A 5,712-nucleotide genomic window follows, 5' to 3' on the forward strand; every position below is an offset into this window, starting at 1 on the left:
AACAAATTATTTGAAAGCTACTGTTTTAGCATGTTAGTTGTCGATTGTTATATAACACAAGGCCCTGATATGCCAGTACTTAGTGGGTCAGGAATCCAGACGTGGCTTAGTAGGTGCCTCAGGTTCCCTCAGGGTCTATAATCAAGCTGTCAAAGAGGTCTGAAGTCTAATCCAAAGGTTTAACTGGACAAGACTCCAGTCCTCACCTCACTCAGGTGGGAAATCTCTTGGCAGGATTTATTTCTTAGTGGTCTGTTGGGCTAAGGGTCTCGGTTTCTTGCTGCTGTCAAAAACGAGTCACTAGCCTGAGTCAACACTTAAGGGTTACACCAAGAGTTGCTGATCCCCGAGACTGTGTTAAAGGCTGTTTACCCACAGCTGCTTTGCCTTTGAATTAAGCAGACTGCATTAATATGCACACGATTTATTCTTCTGAAAGGGCCTTTTCCCGGTCTCACATGCATTAGCAGCATTTGTCTTGCCCACACCCTTGCGGGATTTCCTGATGCATTTGAAGTCTAGCCACAGTCTCCTTTTGGTTGCAATCTTCCTCCTCACTTCTCCTCCACTCCTGAAATCTTCACTCCAGAGAAGCCTCGTGCATCACATCTATCCTGGGAGCACCTAATCCAGTGTCTAGATTTACAGATAAGAGCATTGAGACTCAGATTCAGTCAAGAGAAGGGGCCTCCCCCAAATCCCACAGGAAGCCATAGGCAGGCAGGGCAGGGACCCTGAGCCTCATCTGCAGCATATCCCTACACACCAAGATCCTTGCTGCGAAATCAATCCAAACCAGGCTCTTGAGCTCTAGGGGAAATGCAGACATTTCATCAACATACAAATGAGGGAAACACTTTGGTGGCTCTTCTCCCCCTGTCCCCATCCTTTGCTTCACAGGGGGCTGGCTTCGTTCCCTCCTGGGAGTGGGAAGAGCTCACTAGTTAGCTGAGCTGTGAGCAAGCCTTTTTGTGTGAAAAGCCTAGGAGTCCAAGAGGATAGGAGGATACAGCTTCTCTGTGGTCACACAATGCCCTCTAGCCTTGAGTCAGGGTAGTTCCAGGAGGAAATTTTGGAAAACAATGAAGGACTATGAAACGCACAAAGCCCACTGTGCCCTTAAGACAAAGCTGTACAATCTGGGGATCCTGAGGACCCAAGAACTGCCAAAGTGCCATGAGAAGCACGGGCACGGTGCAGAAGTTCCTGAGAGTCTGTCTGTCCCTTTCAGACTCTCAAGAGGGACCACAGCAACATCCATGAACAAAAGGGTTGAGATCTTTTTTGTAACTTTCCAAATATCTGAAACATTTTCCCTGATGTAAAAGAGATTAACAAAATGATCGTGCACCTCTTATTTGGCCTTTGGAGCGCAGGGGATTCGACCCAAACCCTGCACGTGCTAGGAAACGCTACCAGGGCTTCATCTACAGCCCACCTGTCATATATCCAGTCCAAACACTGTGTGGGCTTAATGTCACATATCTGCCCTGTCCTGTCCACCATTCAGAGTATTATACTCCTTCATCTGAATAGGCAATAGAAAGCTGGTGTTTGTATTACAGGTTTACTCAATAGATGTCTACTAATTACCTATGTGCTGTGTGTTGAGGACGTGAGCCAGAATGAACTCCTGTGGTATTAAGTAATCTCTCTCCAGTTTCCTCCTACTTTCTTGCTTCTGAGCTGTGCAAGTCCCTGGAGCCAGCTCAGATCACCTTCAGTGCCAGGCTTGGAGGTGTTCAAAGCATCTCTTTTCTTATCCACTAAAATGGTTCCAGGGACTCAACATTCCAAGGTAACCCTTGGAACTGAACTAAGTTCACCAGAGGAGAAGGCAGCTGCACTTGCCCCTAGAGTAGAACATGCAAGAAAGCAAAGGCAAGTCAGGCAAAGAGAGCTAAGCCCAGGAGAAAACACATCTGATGGTGGCCTGGGTCCCACCCAAAACAACAGAAGGCATGAGAGCAAGTGGAGCTCCTTGGAAAGAAGAAGGGGCTCCACAGAAGTCTAAGGAGGATAAAAGATGATGAAGAGAGAGAGGGGTGAAAATACATGTATGAACTGGTCAAAGGTGAGTCTAAATTGGGATTTCATGTGTCGCTGAAATGACTCAGACCTCAGCTATTTGGACCACAAAATAAGACCATACTTATTTGCTAAAATCCTTTATGAGATACATCACATGCCAGAAAAGTTACCTTTTCTAGGTATATATTTAGTGAATTTGGGTGTGTTTTTAAAGTTTACAACTATCATCAATAACCCATAGTCATCTCTATGACTCCATCACACACTCCTGTTCCCTCTTCCTCTTGGGCCTAACAGTGTTAATGTTTTCTGTCTCTGTGAATTTGACTATTCTTGAATTGCTTTTTATTAATATTGTATTTATATTGTTTTATTATTATTTTTAAGGTGCTGGAGATCAAACCTTAGTCTCTATGCATGTACTCACTATTGTGACTATTTCTATCTAAGAAAGGGATATGGAGTGAGGGACAGAAGAAGGGGGGAGAGAGGGAGGGAGGGAGAGAGACAAAGAGACAGAGACAGAGAGACAGAGAGAGAAAGACTGAGCAAGCAAGAGAGACCCAACAAGAAAGGGGGGAGAAAGGATGAAAAAGTGTTCTTTCAGGCAGAGTACACATCAGAAGACAACTTTCAGGGCCAGTTCTTTCCTTTCCCATGGGTTTCATGGTCTCGGGTCCATAGGTTTGTGTAACAAGTGGTTTCACCCCCTGAGCCATTTCAACAAGCCAACAATAAGATTCTATTTTCTTTTTTTTTTTTCTGTGGTGGTGGTGGTTTGGTGTGGTTTGGTGTGGTGTGGTGTGGTGTGGTGTGGTGTGATTTGGTTTGGTATGGTGTGATGTGGTGTGGTGTGGTGTGGTGTGGTGTGGTGTGGTGTGGTGTGGTGTGGTGTGGTGTGGTGTGGTATGGTTTGGTTTGGTGTGGTTTGGGTTGGGTTGGGTTGGGTTGGGTTGGTGTGGGTTGGTCTGGTGTACATGGGTTAGTCATGACGGTAGACAGTAAAGAGATCATCCATTGTGTCTTTTTTTTCCGGGTTTCTGAAATTATTTTTGTCAGTTAATTATTTTATATTTGTTCATCCCAAACGTTGCCCCCTCCTCATCCCCCCTCACAGAAGGGGAAGGGGAGAACCATGGTGTCTTTTTTAGTTGCTCTCCACCTTGTCCTGTCTTGAGACAAGGTCTCTCATTGAACCTACAGCTAACATTTTCAGATAGACCGGGTGCTTAATGAGACCCCAAGATCTCCCTGTCTCTACTCCACCCCCAATACCGGAGCCACAGATCCATGCCCACCCATGCAGCAAGTGCTCTATTGACTGGGCTGTTTCCCCCTCCTCAAGACTCTGTCCCCTACCCCATCCCTTCTTCCTGTCACTTGCCTACCCAGTCATAGCACAGAGCCTACCTGAAATAGCCCCTATCATCCATTTGAAATCTTCCAAATCCAGTCAGGAGCACTTTGCCTTTAGGGATAATTGAGCCAAGAGATTACAGTTGGAGGTTGGAATAAGGATCATAGATGAAAAATGGCCTGAACAGTAAGCAAGATGGTGTATGGCCTGGGGTAAAAGGAGAGAGGATTGCCAGGGGTGAGAATGTGGAGGCTTGAAGCTCAGGCTCTATGTGGAGAAATCCCAAAGCACTGAAGAACAGAAAAGGAAGCAAACAGATTTTTCTTTAGGTTCATTCTTCCAGATAATAGGTACATGCTTACCACAGAATCTTCCCGTGTTTGGCTGGCCTCCAAAGCTAACTTCTTCTTGGCTCTATTAAAATAAACATCTTTATTAACTAGAGCTGGGGATATCAAAGAAATTTGGAGATTTCAAATTTTTTCATTATTATCGTTGAAAGACATTGCCACATTTGATATGAGACAGAAAAATGAAGGCAGTCTCATGTTTGCTTCAATACATATAAATAAATTGGAACAATACCAAGATGATTAGCATAGCCCTTACACAGGAGGGCACTCACGTCTGTGAAGCTTTCCACGTTTTTTTTAATAATGAAGAAATTCTCAGGGCATAGTTCTAGAGAGTGGGATGAGTTTCTTCAGAATCTAGAGTATTCCATCTCAGGCTGAGGAGCTCGTGGAAGAAGGGTGGTGTTGTCAGAATAGTCCCTTCCTTTCTTGTAATATCTTTCAAAGTGCATGCATTGCTAAGTTATGCATCTACTCATTTGAGCAGCTCAAGACAGTGACAGCTAGATTAGCTTGTGTCAGTATTTAGCACGTCCCCAAATCACCTCAAGTTCTTATTTTAAAAGTCAGGCTCCTGAATGCTATCCCCAGAGTTTCCCAATGTCCTTGAAGCAAGTGTTTGAAGAAGAGGCTTGGGCAGCACCAATTAAAGATTTGGGCATAGCAAATAGTTCTCAAGTCGCAAGTGAACTCAAAGCAGTTGAGCTTGTCTGTTGGAGCTCTAGGCAGAGACAAGATCTGAATATAAGCCATCAATTGGTGATGTCTGCTGTGGGCAGAGCATGGCCAGCTGAGGCACAAAGGGCATGGGTTTCTCATTCGTATAGCAATTATTCACTGAGCACACAGCATGAGTCCTCCTTCCCCAGAGCTGTGGTAATCACCTTGGCATCATCCTGGCTTTAGTTTATGTATGCCAAAGAGATTATGAGAATTCCTTCATTCACTTCTGATATGAGGATCTCTGTGCACAAATAGGCCCAGGAACTCTGTCATTTCAGCCCATACTGTAGGAAAACCTGTGAGGGGAGGCATCCTAAAACCAAAAGTGTGGTTGAATACAAAGCGTAGTGCTGTGACAGGGCAGTAACAGGAGCAAGGAAATATGCCTATCTGAACAGAAGGCAGCTGAGTCTGGTCCTGGGGAAGGAACAGGAATTTTCCAGGTGAAAGAAGGAGAAAATAGACCAGGCAGAGTTGAGTACAGACGCTGTAAACAAGCATACTACAGGAGTATGTCTTTTGGAATTTGGTTACTTAGACACACACACACACGCACACGTGCATGCACACACTCACACGTACATGCATACATGCATGCACTTTCCCTGGCTCTTCTTTACTACTATGTCCTAGCCCCACAGACATGCTGTTTCTCAAAGTTTTAAGACTTCTGGGGTGGGGGCATTGGAGGACTTGGAACAAGGAAAGGGAAGGAGGAAATGATGTCATCATATTTTAATTAAAATGTAAAATAAACAAAAGACTTTTGATGCTCCCAAATGAATTCTTTGCCTCCCTATAGGCCAGTCTGTGTTCTAATGTCTCAGTTTAAATGTCAACTCTTGAGTCACCAGAAGTTAGTGTGGGGGTAGGGTGCACATACCTGCTGAAGTACACCATGTGTCAGGTAAAGCAAAGCTACCCAAGCCAGACAGGTATGAATACCTAGCCTCTATACACAAGTCAAGGCAGTGGCCCTTCTGCCATATTCTTGTCTTGCCATACATGCATCACACATCTAACAAACTGGAGACTACACACTAAGTTCTTCCACCCCTCCCCGTCGCCATACCAAAGAGAACTAGTATGTTTCCTGGGGCTTCCCTCTTTTCCTGAGAAGTGTCACATTAGTTGGTTTTCTATTTCTACAATGAAACACTATGACCAAGAAGACAAACCTTATAGAAGGAAGAGTTTATTTAGAGCCTACAGCTCCAGAGGGTAGGAGTCCATGACCATCATGGCAGG

The 5,712-nt window shown here is 44.8% G+C and overlaps 1 pseudogene; it reads left to right on the plus strand.

Moving 5' to 3' along the window:
- The first annotated feature begins 3,936 nt into the window (after positions 1-3,936).
- Positions 3,937-4,037, plus strand: LOC115029691 (annotated as a pseudogene).
- The last annotated feature ends 1,675 nt before the right edge of the window (positions 4,038-5,712 follow it).

This window comes from Mus caroli, chromosome 16, assembly GCF_900094665.2.
Source record: "Mus caroli chromosome 16, CAROLI_EIJ_v1.1, whole genome shotgun sequence".
Classification (NCBI taxonomy): Eukaryota; Metazoa; Chordata; class Mammalia; order Rodentia; family Muridae; genus Mus; species Mus caroli.